The following is a 22,619-nucleotide window of genomic DNA, read 5'->3' as shown; positions in this document are numbered from 1 at the left end:
GACATGCTTCGAAGTACGGTAATGGAATATTTTGATTTTTTTTGGTCACGAAACGCGCCGGGCGCGTCACCCTTCGTTACCCTTCGGATAGTGTCTTGAACGCACAACAAAACGGAGCTATTTGGATATAACTATGGATTATTTGGAACCAAACCAACATTTGTTATTGAAGTAGAAGTCCTGGGAGTGCATTCTGACGAAGAACAGCAAAGGTAATCCAATTTTTCTTATAGTAAATCTGAGTTTGGTGAGTACCAAACTTGGTGGGTGTCAAAATAGCTAGCCCGTGATGGCGAGCTATCTACTCAGAATATTGCAAAATGTGCTTTCACCGAAAAGCTATTTTAAAATCGGACACCGCGATTGCATAAAAGAGTTCTGTATCTTTAATTCTTAAAATAATTGTTATGTTTTTTGTGAACGTTTATCGTGAGGAAATTAGGAAATTCACCGGAAGTGTTCGGTGGGAATGCTAGTTCTGAACGTCACATGCTAATGTAAAAAGCTGGTTTTTGATATAAATATGAACTTGATTGAACAAAACATGCATGTATTGTATAACATAATGTCCTAGGAGTGTCATCTGATGAAGATCATCAAAGGTTAGTGCTGCATTTAGCTGTGGTTTTGTTTTTTGTGACATTATATGCTAGCTTGAAAAATGGGTGTCTGATTATTTCTGGCTGGGTACTCTGCTGACATAATCTAATGTTTTGCTTTCGCTGTAAAGCCTTTTTGAAAGCGGACCGTGTGGTTAGATAAAGGAGAGTCTTGTCTTTAAAATGGTGTAAAATAGTCATATGTTTGAAAAATTGAAGTTTTCGTATTTTCGAGTTTGTAATATACATTTACCATATTACAATGTAGGCTATGTGTTACAGCACTACTTGGTGTCCCCCTCAGGAATTGCTCTTGAGAAAATGTCATGTAATTGTCCCCTCCAAAGTTGATATCAGATTTTCGCCCCTGTGTCTGTGTGCGGACTACAGGTTTGGAGGCCACTTTATAAATGAACCCACTATCCTGACACCTTTGGAGCAGTGCTGCAGGTAAAACATGGGTGCATGATTAAGCTTTAAGGCCCAATAAGTTGTTATAATGAATATATATATACTCAGCTAGAGGAGAGAACATGATAAATCAAAAATATCATTTATTCCTCTTCTTTCTCAACTTTCACTTTCATTCTCTCTCGCTCTCTTTCTCCCTCTCTAGGATCCGTTGCTCCACCCTCCTGCGTCTGTCTGCGTCTCCTCTCCCTGCCCCAGTGCAGTCTCTGACGTCACGAGGGACTCTCTTTTCCATGATCCTCTATTCTCCATGGCCCCTCTCCGCCCTGGACTGTTGCCTAGCGACCATGTTCAGAACCGTAAGCCGATGCCATGGAGGAGGCAAGGATGATGTCACTCATTATAAGACCTTGGTATCACCTGTGACACATGCAGGGTACAAAAGGATTCCAAAAGAGTTCTTTGGCTGTTCCCATAGGAGAACCCCTTTGGGTTCCATGTAGAACCCTCTGGAACCAAAATGGGTTCTAAGTGGAACCAAAGAGGTTCTACCTGGAACCCAAAAGGTTTCTTCAAAGTGTTCTCTTATGGAGAAAGCTGAAGAACCCTTTAAGGGCCTAGATAGCACCTTTTTGTCTAAGCGTGTAGTGTTGCCCACTCGACAACATGCCCACTCGACAACCATCAAAATAAATTGTCACGGTGCATCACCATGGCGATGATGATGATTTCTGTCAGTGTGACGTCATTGACTTGGCAATCCTCAAGACTGACATAATGACATTATATTGGGAATAGGATGCCATTTCAGACAGACTGTTTGTAGGTCTATTCTAGTCTGGTGTATGGATGTGATGTTTAAATCACTGTGTACATTTATTGTTAGGCCTCAGCAAATAAAGCTGATTATATTGTGTTATTTAATACATGGAGCGCACTTAGTGAAATCAAGCCTTGCATATACTTTTGTTTAAAAAGGGATAGTTAAACCCAATATCATTCTCATGATAGATTATACAGCAAAAAATCAAAACAAATACAATGTTAATTGCAAGATGTGTATGAAGGGCCCGATTCAGACTTGAGATATGTAGCCTTAATATGGACTTAAGTCAATAAAACATGGACATTAGGCAATATCTTGTACATTAATGAAGTTACAGAAATTATTTCCCAGTTTGTTTTGCGATGACCATGACACTCACGCAGAGCTAAAAAAAAACTGTGCAATGACAAGTTAGGTATATTATCTTGCTCCCTTTCAGATATACAAAGCAGATTTTTACATTTACATTTAAGTCATTTAGCAGACGCTCTTATCCAGAGCGACTTACAAATTGGGTTAGGGTTACAGATCTTTTAGCCACAGCTCAGTCTCAAGTCATGAGCTCACGACCCATGTAAAACTTGTCCAAGCCCCCATAGTAGGGCTCCCGAGTGGCGCAGCGGTCTAAAGCATTGCATCTCAGTGCTAGAGGTGTCACTACAGACCCTGGTTTGATTCCAGGCTGTATCACAACAGGCAGTTAATGGGAGTCCCATAAGGCAGGGCACAATTGGCCCAGCGTCATTAGGCCGTCATTGTAAATAAGAATTTGTTCTTAACTGACTTGCCACGCTAAATATATATATTTTTAAATATAATATATTAAGCCCTATAATATACCTATAATATACCCCATAGTATACTATATTAAACCCTATATTAGACCCTATAGTATACTATATTAAACCCTATATTGGACCCTATAGTATAGTATATTAAAACCTAAATTAGACCCTATTGTCATGACGTTGCCCTCTGGGTTTTCTATGCACCATCCCCCGACCTCTATACTTCTGACAAAAGGCTGTGTGAAGGCGGTCGTAAATTCCAAAGGGAATGTCCTGCCTAACAGGCCACAGTTTTGAGACAGAGGGTTTTCATTGAGAGAACAAAGGATTCTTCCACCTCACAGAATTGGAGAACCGAACGACATTTATGTTCTGGAGAAGGTATAAAAGATCGGTGAAGAATCCAGCTACGAACTGGTCCGCTTGGTACAATTTTATGAAACTCACGAGAGACAATATTGCCATATTACCATAATAATGTTTATATAATAGCCTCAGCTATGGGACTTACATCTAAACGGTTGTATCAAATGTATTAATAAGGATAAAGCTATTTGGAATATGTTGAGATGCTATGTACTGATGTTAATGTGAGAGAATTGTATTTCTGTTCAAAAGCTTAACTAAGTCATCGGCACGCCCCCAGGGACACAGACAGGACAAGGCGTCATGTGACAGCGTTTCTATGTTCAGTATAAAACCCCCACCCAGAATTACTTTCTTTAGACCAGCTTACCTCAGAAGAGGGAGCCAAGGTTTGACCAGGCATTCCTCTACTGAACTTTGACCATACCACGTGGTTAAACTTTTAGACTATCGATACCGACAGAATAATAAAAAGTCTTTGATATTAATTGCTAGTCTGCAGCTAGAAATTTGGTATCATTGAACGCGAAGACCGACGAAACATCCATTCTATAACGACATGAACAAATGTCACTTTGAAAGACCCATTCTAACCGAGAGAGAGAGAACGCGGACAAAAACTCTCCAACAGGACAAAAACTCTCCAACAAGGATCCCGACGACACACTGAGCGTAAATATATATTGGTTGCAATTGTTCCCGAATGAGTGAGCGTTCATGTGCAAAGGATTAGCATATCAATTGTTAATATTTATCAACTCTGTTGTGCCTTCTCAGCTGCCCTGTATCACCCTTTGTTTAACAAGCCGCCATGCCAGTTTAGCCCACTAGGGCACATTCCTCTACCATTTCTTTGTGACGATAACTACTGTTTGTATGCTTTCTGTGAATTACTTAGTTTAGTAAATAAATGATTTTAAGACAATTGATGTATGGATGACTTAGTGAAGACTGGGTTTGTGCAGATAACAACAATTTACGATGTTTGGAATGAGACTGGACGCGAGGTAAAATACACCATTTAAACCAGAAGATAATCGGTCAGATACTATAATATAATATATAATGTTATAATATAGGAAAGTTATATTAGGAACATTTTTACTTTGTAATCTCAATATTTTCCTTGGTGCCCCGATCTCCTAGTTAATTACAGTTAAACAATTAATCAGTTTAATCGCGTAATAATAATTACAGGGAGTTATTTGATAAACATGTCTTCTGTTTAATGGTGCCCAAAGACACGACACCACATAGCGGGGTAAAGGGCCTAGAAAAAGGTTTTCTTGACTGCAGATTATACTGCCCACACGTATGCTAAAGGTTTTCATGGTAATTCTTTGGAGAGGGTAAAGGGCATTTCCTTTCATCAAAGCCTGACGAACTGCCGGAGATACAGACACTTTTTTAATAAAAAGCGTTGCCCCCAACACTTTTAAATTAAAGTCACCATCTGGGGCAGACATCAGACAAAACTCATCCTTGGCCCTGGTTAATTTTAGTCTTAAATCAACCGAATTTAAGAGTAAACGTTCTTGAAAGAAAATGTCAGTGTATAGGCCCTAGCAGATGAAACTCTTGAGATTCGGCACAGTAGCGAGCGCGTGCCTCCAGTCCTTTGTTTGCACCGGTGGAAGGGTCTATCGATTTCATAGTGACTCCTGCAGGATCCTTGCTAAACAGCCTGGCGCTGAATTGTGTCTTGAGAGTGTCTTCGGAGTAGTTGCGTAAACACTCCATGATGGCCCTTTAGCGGTATGTGGCACTGCTTTGACTGATTAGGCGTTCACCCAAAGTCACATACACTTGGGAGAAGATGGTGGCCACGGGGTAATTAATGAGACTCACTTTGGCATCGTCTGCAATATTAGTACCATCTCTTTTGGTCACTTTTAGATGTAAATGCACCAAGGTGTTGTTGAGGTCCAGATAGTTGTCACCGTGACCTGGTATGAAAAATTCTATAGGACCGTTGTCGGTAATGGTAGAGAGTGGGGCTATCTCCACATAACTGGACCTATCTATTGAATGTTGGGTATAGGGGGCCGTGAAAAGATCGAGCTCTGTCTTTATAGCTTCAGAGGACATGCGGTGTAAAAGAGCCATTTTTCTTGGTTCTTTTAGAAAATTCTTCCGAGTATTCTTTTAGTCGTTTTAGGTCCAGACCTCCTCACTTTACCACGTCTTTGCCTTACTGAGTTTCTTTTAACGGTTAACCTCCACTTTTTAGGGGCTGGCCTGCGTCTTATACCCGGAGGTCTCTTTTTTGGTCTTCAAGACAACATCATGAGCCTTCTTGATGCTCGGTATCTGGTGACGCCATTCGGGTCATAGCATTGGCTACAACCTCACTTACTATATTTTTAGCCGCTGATTTTTAATGTGGTTTGGCTATGCTGAGGCCTCTTTTCATAAACGGTAAAATCATCCTAAAGAGGTTACGAAATATACCGCCTATCCCCGAACCGTACATGGTCGGGGATCCATGATAGCCGGGTAACCCCATTACCCACTTGATCAACATAGTATGAGACATAGCGGTTAGGGTCGAGATGGTGGTTGTGTTCCATAACCATTTAATTTATTTGTATTATGTTTATAAAAAAATTTAAAAAATTACAAACATATATGTATAATACTAATGATATATTTATTATATATGTAGAGAGGCTTTGGAGGGCCTAAAGTGGAGTTTTACAATCGTTTTACCATAAGTAAATTCGATGTTTTCGTTCTGATCCGTTTTAAGCTCAACCAGAATGTTTTCAATATATTTCTTGCTTACAGGTACGTAGTGTGGCTTGTCGTTGGTGACAGTGACTATCCCTCCATCCTTTCCCTCTATATAAACTGTTCTCAGGAGGGGCACACAACTGTCTCCTACCCTTTGATAGGATATGATGTCGGTATACACAAATATGTTGTAAAACCCTGCATGTATATCCGCAGGGAATGGGGATAATATATCTTTCACATACGTCCATTTATTGGGAACCATCCCCAACATGTATGCTAAATTACCTGTGGTCTTTATACCCCTATCCCTGAGATTTGTACACGTTTATGAATAGGGTTGTAGCTCAAGAGTATTTCCATATTGTTCTGGGTTAAGAGTTCATTCAACTCTGAGACGATCCTGTCGACGGTTCTATAGAACCCTTTTTTAATCTTTAGAAATTTCGCAGGTTCCGATATCCTTTTGCAATAAAAATCCCGGTCCTTATCTTTGAAATTATACCAGCTGTGGGGGTATGTAATCTCGCTGAGACCTACTTCCCAGGCCTCGGATAACTCTATAGGCTTTGGAAAATAGTTGTATAATTCGAACTTTGGTTCTTACGATATATGTGTGCAGACGCATTACTGGGGAGGGTCAGGTAGAAGCCGCTGTGTTCCATGATGCACTCCTGTGTACACGCGAATGCTGTTGTATTTATCATGCCTGAGGGTTTAAGTTAACCCCCGATGCCTCCACCACATCTTGCTCTAAAACCCAACTGTTAAACTTTTGGGGCCAGTTTTTCCAACGGACCAACACCCATTTTGTTACCCTTTTCTCTCTTATGATCTAGAATCTCCTCCACGTGAAAGACTTTGTCTTTGCCCATCTGTACCTTCTGTAGTTCCTTCTCATAAAACGATCCCTCTATAAGCTCCCCGTCATAATCTTTTATCTTGTAGATAGGGGGTATGCGAGGTAGACATTCGGTAACGGTGAACACCTCATCGCTGTAACCTTGCTCATATTTTTTGTCGTAAACACCCCTCAACTTGGATATACGTACCAAGTCCCCCACTATGAATTTAAATCAATTTTTTTCTTACAGCGAAGGGGGAACAATGACTATTTTACACCTTTTTAAAGACAAGACTCTCCTTTATCTAACCACACTGTCCAATTTCAAAAATGCTTTACAGCGAAAGCAAAACATTAGATTATGTCAGCAGAGTACCAAGCCAGAAATAATCAGACACCCATTTTTCAAGCTAGCATATAATGTCACAAAAAACAAAACCACAGCTAAATGCAGCACTAACCTTTGATGATCTTCATCAGATGACAATCCTAGGACATTATGTTATACAATACATGCATGTTTTGTTCAATGAAGTTCATATTTATATCAAAAACCAGCTTTTTACATTAGCATGTGACGTTCAGAACTAGCATACCCACCGAAACTTCCGATGAATTTACAAAATTACTCACGATAAACGTTCACAAAAAGGCCTGCAAAGACATCATTCAGCTTTTTCCCGCCTTCTGAGAGCCTATGGGAGCCGTAGGAAGTGTCACTTTACAGCAGAGATCCCCTGTTTTGGATAGAGATGATCAAGAAGGCCAAGAAATGGTCAGAGAGGGCGCTTCCTGTTTGGAATCTTCTCAGGTTTTGGCCTGCCAAATGAGTTCTGGTATACTCACAGACACATTCAAACAGTTTTAGAAACTTTGGAGTGTTTTCTATCCAAAGCTAATAATTATATGCATATTCTAGTTTCTGGGCAGGAGTAATAATCAGATTAAATCGGGTACGTTTTTTATCCGGCCGTGAAAATACTGCTCCCTATCCATAACAGGTTAACTCATAGAACATAATCTGGGAGTTCTGCCAAAAGGTCTGAGGAGGGGGTCATGACCGTCTCCCCCTCACATCTCTACCCAGCACCTACAGGAACCAATGATTGTATGAGCGAAGATGTACAATTCATCTAATCAGACAACATTTCCCTAACACATGAATACACACCTATTGTTGAAACATTATTCTACATTACTTAATGGATAACAGGAGAAAATTAAATATGATACAGCTCTGAAACACCCCCCCCCCCATACACACACACAGCACTCTTACTCTGAGACGCTTGATACATATGGATCCAGAGCTGCATATCATGCTACACAGGTTACCATGGTAATCATATTTAGTAAACTTAGAGAATGGAAGATGGATGACTCTTTACAATATGCATTCTATTGAAACGTAATTTAGGGATCTGGAACCGGTGCTGGAGAGGAGGAAGATCAAAGACGACATGTTGTGCTTTCTGGTGTTTTTTCAGTTACCCCCTATTAGCAAAGTCCTTTCCACATAGACAGGAGTAAGGCTTCTCACCAGTGTGTATTCGCTGGTGTGTTGTCAGGTTGAAATCTAGAGTAGAACTCTTCCCACACTGATTACAGCTATAAGGCTTCTCTCCAGTGTCTATCCGCTGGTGAATTTGATGCGGTCTTTGATGCGGACTTGAAAGCCACATATGGGTCCCTCTGCTCTCTTGGCTGCCTTACCAATGCGGCTATGCTACTGAGGTCAATCGGGGTGCAGTATGTCCTCCAATACCTGCAGTCTCGCTTGGATGAGGGCTTGGCAGTCTACACTGAGAGGGTATTTGGCCGCTATATCTGCCTGCCATGTGAGGTGGAGAGACAGGCCAGTGGGGTGCCATTCCTTGGTCTCCAGGTTTATGAAGGGGGTTCGTCGCCTGTGTCCAGCTAGGATGTGCTCAATGGCGAGCTGGGATCTGGATGTGGTCTTGGCAGCTTTGGCAAAGCCGCCTTTCGAACCGTTGGAGTCTGCCTCCCTGAAACACCTCTCTATGAAGGTGGCTTTCGTGGTAGCAATTACTTCTATGAAGAGGGTGGGTGAGCTCCATGCTCTTTCAGTAAGTTCTGAGTGCTACCGGATGGACCCCGGTGGGAGGAGAATATCTCTTCGCCCCAACTCTTCATTCCTCCCGAAAGTTCTGTCAGACAGGCATGTGAACATCCCTTTTATCCTGTCTGCTTACGACCCCCCGGGAGTGGAAGAGTCTGGCCCTCCCTCCGGCATGCTGTGCCCTGCGCGGGCACTGGCTGCCTATGTGGAGCGGACACGGGCACTGAGGACAACAGACCATCTCTGTCTGCTATGGTGAGAGAGTCCTGGGGGCTGGGTTATCAAAGCAGAGGCTCTCTCACTGGATCGTGGACACAATTATGACAGCATACTGCCTGTCTGGCAGGCCAGTGCTGGGATCTGTGGTGGCACAGTCAACAAGAGGTGTGGCTGTATCCTGGGCTCTACTGAGAGGAGTGCCCCTCGCTGATATCGTTGCTGCTGCCAGCTGGGCTTCCTCTTGCACCTTTGCTAGGTACTATTGGGTAAATGTGGCACCTTCCTCTGCAGTTGGTTCAGTGGTCCTGGGCATCACCTCCCCTTCCGGGGACTGTGCCGGGACCCACCTTCCACATTGACGGCCCCTGCGTCTCGGTCCTGCGCTGGGACTTCACCGCTGGCTGGCTGGGTCCTTCTAGCACCGACTAAATCTTGTACGGGTATACCAATATATTGGAGTGATCCAATAGAGTGAAACATAACGAAGGTTACGTATGTAACCACGGTTATGTGAGCTATATGGATCACTCCAATCCTCTACGGTGCTAGAGGCGCCTCAAAAGTTATGTAGAGAACGTGTGTCGCGGCCATGGGTTCTATATATGGGGGCGGGCCCCAGCCACGACAAAGGTGTACACGGTAAGTCCTCACCTTGGATGTACCCCTCTGCCGCAGTGATACCAGTATATTGGAGATATCCATATAGCTCACATAACCGTGGTAACATACGTAACCTTTGTTTTGTTGTTTTCAGTAGACCCCTCTTACTGTCAACCCTGTCACTTTATTTGGCACATAGTATAGTAATATTTTAATTCAATGTCTTGAGATAATAAACATGTTTTCCTACATGTGCTCTTTATGACAGAATGTTAAAATTAGGTGAAAAATATTTTTCGAACAAGTTTCACTTTTAAAACTTCTTAAGGACAGACGTTCCGCTAGCGGAACGCCTCACCAATATCCAATGCTAGAGCGTGGCGCGAAACACAAATACCTCAAAAATGCTATAACTTCAATTTCTCAAACATATGACTATTTTACACCATTTTAAAGACAAGACTCTCGTTAATCTAACCATAGTCCGATTTCAAAAAGGCTTTACGGCGAAAGCAAAACATAAGATTATGTCAGGAGAGAACCCTGCCAAAAATAATCACACAGCCATTTTCAAAGCAAGCATATATGTCACAAAAACCAAAACCACAACTAAATGCAGCACTAACCTTTGATGATCTTCATCAGATGACACTCCTAGGACATTATGTTATACAATACATGCATGTTTTGTTCAATCAAGTTCATATTTATATCAAAAACCAGCTTTCTACATTAGAATATGATGTTCAGACCTAGCATACCCACCGCAAACTTCCAGTGAATTTACTAAATTACTCATGATAAATGTTCACAAAATACATAACAATTATTTTAAGAATTATAGATACAGAACTCCTTTATGCAATCGCGGTGTCAGATTTTAAAATAGCTTTTCGGCGAAAGCACATTTTGCAATATTCTGAGTACATAGCCCGGCCATCACGGCTAGCTATTTTGACACCCACCAAGTTTGGGACAACCTAAACTCAGAATTACTATTAGAAAAATTTGATTAAATTTGCTGTTCTTCATCAGAATGCACTCCCAGGACTTCTACTTCAACAACAAATGTTGTTTTGGTTCTAAATAATCCATAGTTATATCCAAATAGCTCCGTTTTGTTCGTGCGTTCATGTCAGTATCCGAAGGGTGACGCACGAGTGCATTTCGTGACAAAAAAATTCAAAATATTCCATTACCGTACTTCCAAGCATGTCAAACGCTGTTTAAAATCAATTTTGAATGCTATTTTTCTCGTAAAATAGCGATAATATTCCAACCGGGAGACGTTGTATTCGTTCAAAGGCTGAAAGAAAAAAATGGAGAATTCTCGTGAAAGCACCTCTCAGTCTCACTGTTCCCAGGCTGACCACTAACAAATTCTCCTGCTGTTCTTCGCCCAGAGACAGCAGACACCCCATTCCACTTTCTGGCGCCTTCTGAGAGCCAATGGAAGCCTTAGAAAATGTCACGTTACAGCACAGATGCTGTATTTTCGATAGAGATGCTACAGAAGGACAACAAATTGTCAGACAGGGAACTTCCTGTATGGAATCTTCTCAGGTTTTGGCCTGCCATATGAGTTCTGTTATACTCACAGACACCATTCAAACCGTTTTAGAAACTTTAGAGTGTTTTCTATCCAAATCTATGAATTAAATGCATATTCTAGTTTCTGGGCAGGAGTAGTAACCAGTTTAAATCGGGTACATTTTTTATCCGGCTGTGCAAATACTGCCCCCTATCCCAAACAGGTTAAAAATTGGTGGAATGAAACATTCCAAATATCTCTAACGGTCACCCCAGCGTGAGTTGTTTTATGCACGTGATGTCAGAATGCTCTCACTGTTCCAAAATGTGATTATTACGCAACAGGACAGTTAACACATGCTGCCTGCTAATTATCTATAGGGTGTAATCATTAGATGAACATTTGCAAACAACTTCAGGTATGTTCATCCCAATTTTGTTCCGTTTGCTTCTGTTCAAGAAACATTTTAACAGAATTGGCGGAACAAACATCCCTGATCACGCGTAGACACAATTCACTTTCATAGCAGCTACAGTAGTGATGTAGTAAATTAATGTCACCAAGTGTGGAGGTGTAACCAGGGTGTAGTGATGTAGTAAATTAATGCCACCAGGTGTGGAGGTGTAACCAGGGTATAGTGATGTAGTAAATTAATGTCACCAGGTGTGGAGGTGTAACCAGGGTGTAGTGATGTAGTAAATTAATGTCACCAGGTGTAGAGGTGTAACCAGGGTGTAGTGATGTAGTAAATTAATGTCACCAGGTGTGGAGGTGTAACCAAGGTGTATTGATGTAGTAAATTAATGTCACCAGGTGTGGACGTGTAACCAGGGTGTAGTAAATTAATGTCAAAAGGTGTAGAGGTGTAGCTTGAAATGAAAGTCTTAGATTCTCACCTGAGCCTCATGAATCATCAGAGACGGAGTATGAGAATCTGTGATTCCTACAGCTGAAGTCATAACTGTCTGTTTCCCTAAAGGTTAAACAAAAAGGTGGACGATATGAATACACGTTATCATATAGTGCAGCTTGAAATGAAATACCACCATTCTCAGGTTTCACACCAGACCATCTATAGGACCATGATGCTTTTATGACTGTATGGCCTCTGGAATATGTTTAAGTGCAGGATAGATCCACTGTTGACTCCTTCACGGTAAAGATACTCTGAGTAGTGTAAGTCACACTCCAGCCATCCTGACCCAGTACCACTGAAACAGAGTCACACAGTATAAGGACATTAAATGAAGTACAAACCTGTTTGCTCATACTGACAGTAGAGTTTGTCCACACTTGTTTACCGTAGCTGCAGAATTGAGTGTGAATAGCAACCACAGACAAGCATCCCTCTGATCCCTCTGACTCAGTTAATTTCACAGTTGCTGAGAGTTATGGAAACCACTGGTGCATCTGTGAAGAACAGCTCCTAAATATGAACAATGCATGCCAGAAAAACATTGAGAAACAAATGTCCTTTATAAAAATGTCTATAGATTGAATTGCAAAGCATAGGAGAAAAATGGTTACTGAAATATTATGAATGAGGCCAAACCTGCCACAGAACAGAGAAAGACCATCAACACACTTCCTACTGTTCTCAAGGCCGTCGTTGCATCACCCTCCCTGCAGTCTTAGAAACATGAAGATAAACAACTAAAACACACTTTATAACTGGTGAATAACTAATCCTGAAACTTCAATTGAAAAAAGCACTTATTATAACACTGTCTCCTGACCCCTCCTGTCTCAGCCTCCAGTATTTATGCTGCAGTAGTTTATGTGTCGGGGGGCTAGGGTCAGTCTGTCACATCTGGAGTATTTCTCCTGTCTTTTCCGGTGTCCTGTGTGAATTTAAATATGCTCTCTCTAATTCTCTCTTTCTCTTTCTTTCTTTCTCTCTCTCGGAGGACCTGAGCCCTAGGACCATGCCTCAGGACTACCTGGCTTGATGACTCCTTGCTGTCCCCAGTTCACCTGGCCGTGCTGCTGCTCCAGTTCCAACTGTTCTGCCTGCAGCTATGGAACCCTGTCCTGTTCACCGGACGTGCTACCTGTCCCAGACCTGTTGTCCCAGACCTGCTGGATCCCTGATCTATTCACCGGACGTGCTACCTGACCCAGACCTGCTGTTTTCAACTCTCTAGAGAAAGCAGGAGGGGTAGAGATACTCTCAAAGATCGGCTATGAAAAAGCCAACTGACACTTACTCTTGTGTTACTGACTTGTTGCACCCTCGACAACTACTATGATTATTATTATTTGACAATGCTGGTCATTTATGAACATTTGAACATCTAGGCCATGTTCTGTTATAATCTCCACCCGGCACAGCCAGAAGAGGACTGGCCACCCCTCATAGCCTGGTTCCTCTCTAGGTTTCTTCCTAGGTTTTGGCCTTTGTAGGGAGTTTTTCCTAGCCACTGTGCTTCTACACCTGCATTGCTTGCTGTTTGGGGTTTTAGGCTGGGTTTCTGTACAGCACTTTGTGATATCAGCTGATGTAAGAAGGGCTATATAAATAAATTTGATTTGATTTTGGTATAAGAAATATGGTGGAAACTAGCCCATGCCCACCAATCCAATGCTCTTAGATTTGTGGGTTGTGGTGAACGATTGAACATTTCAGGTAAAAGGAGATATTCGAGGGATGCACCCAAATCAGAGGTTTAGACTGAATTAATACAATATTTGGTTTAATGATCAACTGTGAACTTCTTGTGGCCAACAGGACAAAGCTAGTCCGTCCCCCTCCACCCTCCAGGAGTCCCCAGGTCCACCGCCTCACCGTACTTTACTGCTGGTTCTGGTCGACTGCAGGAAACCACCGGGGCAGAGTGGAACTGAGAGACGAGAAGAGGAACATGGAGATATGATTTCATTAAGTAAGAACCATGGTGTGTGGATTAGACTACAGTCTGCTTCTGTAACTATTGATTAATTATATATTGATTAAATATCTGGTCGTTCCACCTAATTTTGAGAAGTGTAACTTGGTCCCCCCAAAAAACGTTTGATTTCACCTAATTTTAACATTCTTTCATGAAGAGCACATGTTCAATTTCATAAAAACATGTTTTCCCATCTCAAGAGGTTATATGAAAATGCATAATGTAGTAAGTGCCAATGTGCTAAATAAAGTAGCAGGGGATTACTGAAAACAACAAAACCACTAGTTTACATTGGTAAAATAGTCCTTTAAATTAGCCACAAAGTTGCTTATGACAGGGGTTTAACATTGAATGCTAGCTTCACAAAAAAAAGTATTCTACCATACCAATTTCTGGGTAAAATGGTTCACTTGTTCAGTTTTCTACAAAAAACACCAGAGAATTGATAAAAAGACTAGAACCAGCTCACCTGCTTTTACTCTATAATTTTACCATTTGATGTTCAATGTTTATTTAGCCTAAAAAATTTTGGGAACAGTTTCACCATATTAAAACATGGGTTGACCTTAAAATGAGGGACAGATGTAAATTAATCACTAATTAAATGAAATAAATAATGTTCAGAAATGACTGTCAAATTAACCAAATAACTAGGGCTTTACATGCACATTCATAATTTGACATTAAACTATTTATGGCAGTAGGCTGAGTATGGCATTAGTCATGTAAACACCTTTCTCTGCTGATCTTAATTGGTGTAAGGTCATAACCGAAGTAAGGATACGCCTTTAAAATCACGTGGTTTTCTGAGCAATCTTTAGAATGATTAGGACATGTAAACACTTTAATCAGAGTTATAGAGGTGTATTTAATCTGTGCATGTGCTAACACAAGCAGCGCCAGCTAACTTCTTTTGACCGAGTGCAGTGAGTTCAAGAAAAACTGAAAATATGCAGCTTAGAAATAGTTTTCCCATACAAACTTTATACTGCTTCAAAAAGTTAACATAGTCGCTGTGGTAGAATGTTTATTTTGATTGTCAATTTTCAGTATTTATCAAAGTCCCATCAGATGTGTCCATGTAAAAAGGTTTATTAGGGAAATTGTTATTTCAAAGCATGTCAACGTTTAAACTCTTATACTAATTGACTATTCACAATAATTGTTTTATTCTGCACTTGTAACTTTACTCAATGATGGTTAAACTTGGAGAAATTATTTTATTAGTTGGGTTAAATTCTTTCTAGAAGTGACACAGGGTTGAAGAAGGGACTTCAGAAATGTAAAATTCAGAATTGTCACTTTATCAAGTCTTTATTCATATTATTTAATAACAGATTTAAAATGTAATACTGGTGCACAATTTCTACTGGAAAAATATGAAAGGGACGCAAAAGGCCTTAATTTCATGGAAGGACACATTGGTTTACGGATCCATATTTGCAAAATCTAACTATTCAATGTCTTTGTTTCACAGGGGACATCCCTAATCATTGTTTTCTTAGTGGGAAGGGCTTATCATCTGGGGAGCCTCAACAACATGATGCTGACAAGAAAGAGAAGAGTCTCTCCAGATCAGAACACCTCAAGAAACATCAGCATAGAGCTATAGGGAAGAAACTTCACTGCTGCTCTGACTGTTGGAAAAAGTTTGCTAAACAAGACTTGACTATTCATGAGCAAATACACACAGGAGAGAAGCCTTATAGCTGTGATCAGTGTGGAAAGAGTTTTGTTCGAGATTCCAATCTGATTGCACACCAACGCATACACACAGGAGCGAAGCCTTATAGCTGTGATCAGTGTGGGAAGAGCTTCTATCAGTTAGTAGAGCTGACTAGACACCAACGCATACACACAGGAGAGAAGCCTTATAGCTGTGATCAGTGTGGGAAGCGTTTTGCTCTCGATTTCACCCTGACTACACACCAGCGAATACACACGGGAGAGAAACCTTACTCCTGTCTATGTGGAAAGAGCTTTGCTCATTCAGGGTCACTGAAAAAACACCAGGATGCACAAATGTGTCGTTTTTTATCTCCCTCTTCTGCACCAGTTTCAGATCTCTAAATGAAGTTTCAATAGAAAACATATTGTAAACAGTCATCCATCTCCCATTCTCTAACAATTTACTAAGTCTGATTACCATGGTAACCTGTGTAGCATAACATGCAGCTCTGGATCTGTATGTATCAAGTGTCTTGGAGTAGGAGTTCTGTATCTTATTTCATTAACTCGTATTGTCCATTAAATAATGTAGAATAATGTTTCAACAATTGTAGGTTCATATTAATGTGTGAGGGAAATGTTGTTGTCTGAAGAGAGAGCCTTGAATTGTACATCTTGTACATCTCATACAGTCATTGGTTCCTGTAGGTGCTGGGTAGAGATGTGAGGGGGGAGACGGTCATGACCCCCCTCAGACATTTTGGCAGAATGCCCAGAATATGTTCTATAGGAGACGGTGCCAGTCACATGCAGGTACCAAACGTCAATGATGAATTAATTATGAATAATGTAAATCATGCAAGTATAACTTGTCTGTGTAAGCAGTATATAAGAGAACTAACGGGACTTCCCCGAAAGAGCTCCCGACCGACGTGTACTATGGTGCATTAAGTTTGTTGGAAACTCTCCAGCTACCTGATAATAAATAATTATTCATTTAATTTTTACTTTGAGCCCCTGGTGTTAATTTCCACGACACGTATTCAATTAAAAAATACATTAAATCCATTGTCTTACGTGAAGGAGATGTCCCACTGCATGAGGCAAATGGTCCCACCAGACACTGACTACCTTTTCTTTTTAACATTTTAGTCATTTAGCAGACACTCTTATCCAGAGTGACTTACAGTAGTGAATGCATACATTTCATACATTTTTTAAAATCTGTACTGGTCCTCTGTGGGAATCGAACCCACAACCTTGGCGTTGCAAACACCATGCTCTACCAACTGAGCCACATGGGACACCAAAGTAGCTGTGACCAACAGATGCTTATCTGTATTCACAGTCATGTGAAATCCATAGATTAGGGCCTAATTAATTTATAACAATTGACAGATTTTTTTTGTATGAACTGTAACTCAGTAAAATCGTAGAAATGTTTGTGTTTATATTTTTGTTGAGTGCAGTAATAATTGAAGAAGCTAATTGAATAAATGAATGGGGATACTAATGTTTTAGGTGTTCTGGGTAAGAACTGTTTCAATATAACTTACACCCAACAGAGTATCTGTGCTGTGAAGGGCTCAACAGTGGAACTGACCTGCACATATCAACATTCAAGTTATCCTGTAGTCAAAGAACTAAACTGGTATCTCCAAGAGAAATGTAATGAGGCGCCTAAAATCCTGAGCTTGGTGCCAGAGTATGCAGGTCGTGCTGAGTACCTTGGGACTAAAGAGAAAGACTGCACCCTGAGAATCACAGACCTGAGAGAGAGAGAGATTCAGCTGAGTACAAGTTCAGATTTAAAACACAGTATGCAGAATGGGGGTACAGCTTCCATGGAGCAACTGACTTTCACATGTAATATATAATATCAAATTGTAATCAAATCAAATGTATTTATATAGCCCTTCTTACATCAGCTGATATCTCAAAGTGTTGTACAGAAACCCAGCCTAAAACCCCAAACAGCAAGCAATGCAGGTGTAGAAGCACAGTGGCTAGGAAAAACTCCCTAGAAAGGCCAAAACCTAGGAAGAAACCTAGAGAGGAACCAGGCTATGAGGGGTGGCCAGCCATCTTCTGGCTGTGCCGGGTGGAGATTATAACAGAACATGGCCAAGATGTTCAAATGTTCATAAATGACCAGCATGGTCAAGTAATAATAATCACAGTAGTCGTCGAGGGTGCAACAAGTCAGCACCTCAAGAGTAAATCTCAGTTGGCTTTTCATAGCCGATCATTGAGAGTATCTCTACCGCTTCTGCTGTCTCTAGAGAGTTGAAAACAGCAGGTCTGGGACAGGTAGCACATCCGGTGAACAGGTCAGTGTTCCATAGCCGCAGGCAGAACAGTTGAAACTGGAGCCGCAGCAGGGCCAGGTGGACTGGGGGCAGCAAGGAGTCATCATGCCAGGTAGTCCTGAGACATGGTCCTAGGGCTCAGGTCCTCCGAGAGAGAGAAAGAAAGAGAGAATTAGAGAGAGCATACTTAAATTCACACAGGACACCGGATAAGACAGGAGAAATACTCCAGATATAACAGACTGACCCTGGCCCCCCGACACATAAACTACTGCAGCATAAATACTGGAGGCTGAGACAGGAGGGGTCAGGAGACACTGTGGCCCCACCCGATGATACCCCCGGACAGGGCCAAACAGGCAGGATATAACCCCACCCACTTTGCCAAAGCACAGCCCCCACACCACTAGAGGGATATCTTCAACCACCAACTTACCAACCTGAGACAAGGCCGAGTATAGCCCACAAAGATCTCCGCCACGGCACAACCCAAGGGGGGGCGCCAACCCAGACAGGAAGACCACGTCAGTGACTCAACCCACTCAAATGACGCACCCCTCCTAGGGACAGCATGGAAGAACACCAGTAAGCCAGTCACTCAGCCCCTGTAATAGGGTTAGAGGCAGAGAATCCCAATGGAGAGAGGGGATCCGGCCAGGCAGAGACAGCAAGGGCGGTTCGTTGCTCCAGCCTTTCCGTTCACCTTCACACTCCTGGGCCAGACTACACTTAATCATAGGACCTACTGAAGAGATGAGTCTTCAGTAAAGACTTAAAGGTTGAGACCGAGTCTGCGTCTCTCACATGGGTAGGCAGACCATTCCATAAAAATGGAGCTCTATAGGAGAAAGCCCTGCCTCCAGCTGTTTGCTTAGAAATTCTAGGTACAATTAGGAGGCCTGCGTCTTGTGACCGTAGCGTACATGTAGGTATGTACAGCAGGACGAAATCGGAAAGATAGGTAGGAGCAAGCCCATGTAATGCTTTGTAGGTTAGCAGTAAAACCTTGAAATCAGCCCTGATTCAGAGCTGCAGGTGAAGGTGTCTTCCTCCACAGTGGAAAAGAAGAGAACACTGACCTGTAGCACCACCTGTCTTCTGACTGACAACCCCAACCCCACCTACATCTGGTACAAGAACGGACAACATCTCCATGACCCTACTTCTCAACAATACTCCTGTAATACTCTAGTGGTCTGGCGTTACTCTGCAGACAGTTACTCCTGTGCTGTAAAAGACCATGAGGAATTTATACAGTATAATAGAAAAGGTATAAAATGCCTGGTATCTTACCTTGTTATAACGTTTTAAAAAAACATATATTTTTTTATCCATTTTAGAATAAGTCTGTAACATAACAAAATGTGGGAAAAGTCAAGGGGTCTGAAAACTTTCCGAATGCACTGTAAGTGTCTATATTTTTTATTAATTTTAAATGAACCAGTCCAATACATTTCAAACACTTAAGTCTCATTATGGTTTGAGGAATTGATCAGATACGTTTTGTTTCAGGTGTTCAGGGTCAGAGCTGTTTGAATGTGACTTACACCAAGAGGAGTATATGTGCCTTGAAGTGGTCAACAGTGGACATTACCTGCACGTATAGACATCCCAGCTGGCATAACGTCACAGAAGTATCCTGGTTCAACAAATGGGAGTCTGGAGTTACTACAGATCTAAGGCAGGACCCAGAGTATGCAGGTAGTGTGAAGTACCTTCCAACTACAGACAAGGACTCCACCTTGAGAATCACAGACCTGAGAGAGAGTGACTCTGCTGAATACAAGTTTAGATTTACAACAACTGAGGTAAAATGGGGATACAGCTTCCCTGGAATAACTCTTAATGTCACAGGTAATACTGTCCTTACAGTATTATATCATCTAGTCTGTCATTATATTATTGGTAGAAATAATGACGATTGTGCTATTTTGTCTTCATTTACCCCTTTTCAGACTTGCAGGTGAAGGAGTCTCCTGGCACAGAGGAAGGGAAGTTGACACTGACCTGTAGCACCACCTGTACTCTGACAACCCCACCTACATCTGGTACAAGAACGGACAACTTCTCACCAACCCAAACACCCAAGATAACTACCTGATCCTAGACCAAGTCAGCAGTGAGGATGCAGGCAGCTCCTCCTGTGCTGTTAATGGCCACAAGAATCTCTGTTCTCCTGTTATGTTCGTTGGGGAACCAAAGTCTTTGAAGAATGCAGTTGTAGGAATCATAGTTGTTCTGATTCTCATACTCTGTGTCTTTGGGGTCATGTTGTTCAGGTGAGTGAGAGGAATTTACCCTTATTTTACATTCTTTACATTCATACATTTCCACTGGATATCATAAGGTGAATGCACCATTTTGTAAGTCGCTCTGGATAAGAGCGTCTGCTAAATGACTTAAATGTAATGTAATGTAATGTAATTCTGTTTTTTTTATCATTGATCTTGATAGATTCTTATTGATTGATTGATTGATTGATTGATTGATTCATTCATTCATCTGTTCATTCATTCCTTCATTTACAAAACAGGAAGAAGGCCTCCATATCCACCTCTGACACAAGAGACAGAAGAGACACAGTAGAGAATGGACAGGTGAGTTGGAATCAGTTGACTGAGAACTACAGTGGTCTGTGAAAGGGAAAGGGGGATACCTAGTCAGTTGTACAACTGAATGCATTCAGAGAGGTGTGGAGGGCTACCTTAATCGACATCCACGTCTTCGGGGCCCTGAATAGATCAAATCAAATTTTATTAGTCACATGTGCCAAATACAACAGGTGTAGACCTTACAGTGAAATGCTTACTTACAAGTCCCTAACCAACAATGCAGTTAAAAAAAAAAAAAAAAAGATATAGAAATAAAAGTAACAAGTAATTAAAGAGCAGCAGTAAAAAAATTACACTAGCGAGACTATATACAGGGGGTACCGGTACAGAGTCAATGTGAGGGGGCACCGGTTAGTTGAGGTAATTGAGGTAATATGTACATGTAGGTAGAGTTATTAAAGTGGCTATGCATAGATAATAACAGAGAGTAGCAGCGGTGTAAAAGGGGGGGGGGGGGACAATGCAAATATTCTGGGTAGCCATTTGGTTCAAGAGCCTTATGGCTTGGGGGTAGGAGCTGTTTAGAAGCCTCTTGGACCTAGACTCGGGGCTCCGGTACCGCTTGCCCTGCGGTAGCAGAGAGACCAGTCTATTACTGGGGTGGCTGGAGTCTTTGACAATTTTTAGGGCCTTCCTCTGATACCGCCTGGTATTGAGGTCCTGGATGGCAGGAAGCTTGGCACCAGTGATGTACTGGGCGTACACACTACCCTCTGTAGTGTCTTGCGGTCGGAGGCAGAGCAGTTGCCATACCAGGCAGTGATGCAATCAGTCAGGAGGCTCTCGATGGTGCAGCTGTAGAACCTTTTGTGTATCTGAGGACCTATGCCAAATCTTTTCAGTCTCCTGAGGGGAATAGGTTTTGTCATGCGCTCTTCACGACTGTCTTGGTGTGCATGGACCAAGTGTGCATGGTGTGCATCGACCATTCTAAACAGCTTCTACCCCCAAGCCATAAGACTCCTGAACATCTAATCTAATCTGTACTCCCCTGTATATAGTCTCGCTATTGCAATTTTACTACTGCTCTTTAATTACTTGTTACTTTTATCTCTTATTCTTACCCATATTTTTTAAACTGCATTGTTGGTTAGGGACTCATAAGTAAGCATTTCACTGTACCTGTTGTATTCGGCGCATGTGACTAATAATATTTGATTTGATTTGAATCCCAGAACATACTCCAGACTGTGCTAGCAAAACAGTCCTGTAGTTCAGCATCTGCTTCATCTGACCACTATTTTATAGACCGAGTCACTGGTGCTTCCTGCTTTAATTTTTGCTTGTAAGCAGGAATCAGGAGGATATAATTATCGTCAGATTTGCCAAATGGAGGGCGAAGGAGAGCTTTGTATGTGTCTCTCTGTGTGGAGTAAAGGTGGTCTAGAGTTTTTTTCCCTCTGGTTGCACATTTACTCTGCTGACATAATCTAATGTTTTGCTTTCGCTGTAAAGCCTTTTTGAAATCGGACAGTGTGGTTAGATAAAGGAGAGTCTTATCTTTAAAATGCTGTGAAATAGTCATATGTTTGAAAAATTGAAGTTTTTGTATTTTTGAGGAATTTGTAATTCGCGCCACGCCTATCATTGGATATTGGAGCAGGTGTTCCGCTAGCGGAACGTCTAGACGTAAGAGGTTAACCTCTCTGGGCTAGGTGGGACGCATCAGCCAGTGTAATCCCGTGGCGCGATTTTCAAATACCTTAGAAATGCTATTACTTCAATTTCTCAAACATATGACCATTTTACACCATTTTAAAGACAAGACTCTCATTAATCTAACCACACTGTCCGATTTCAAAAAGGCTTTACAACGAAAGCAAAACATTAGATTATGTCAGCAGAGTACCCAGCCAGAAATAATCAGACACCCATTTTTCAAGCTAGCATATAATGTCACAAAAACCCAGAAGACAGCTAAATGCAGCACTAACCTTTGATGATCTTCATCAGATGACAACCCTAGGACATTATGTAACCCTAGGATATTATGTATTACATTATACGTAATACATGCATGTTTTGTTCAATCAAGTTCATATTTATATCAAAAAACAGCTTTTTACATTAGCATGTGACGTTCAGAACTAGCATACCCCCCGCAAACCTCCGGTGAATTTATTAAATTACTCACGATAAACGTTC

At 41.5% G+C, this 22,619-nt stretch overlaps 1 protein-coding gene across 1 annotated transcript in view; it reads right to left on the bottom strand.

The window, feature by feature from the left end:
* LOC106591322 (zinc finger protein 271) overlaps window positions 1-22,619 on the bottom strand; it is a 518,091-nt gene that overhangs the window by 75,030 nt on the left and 420,442 nt on the right. The gene's annotated exons all lie outside the window — the stretch shown is intronic.

Source organism: Salmo salar, chromosome ssa02 (genome assembly GCF_905237065.1).
Source record: "Salmo salar chromosome ssa02, Ssal_v3.1, whole genome shotgun sequence".
Taxonomy (NCBI): domain Eukaryota; kingdom Metazoa; phylum Chordata; class Actinopteri; order Salmoniformes; family Salmonidae; genus Salmo; species Salmo salar.
The sequence above is the reverse complement of the archived record's forward strand: the minus strand, read 5'-3'. Positions and strand labels throughout refer to the sequence as shown.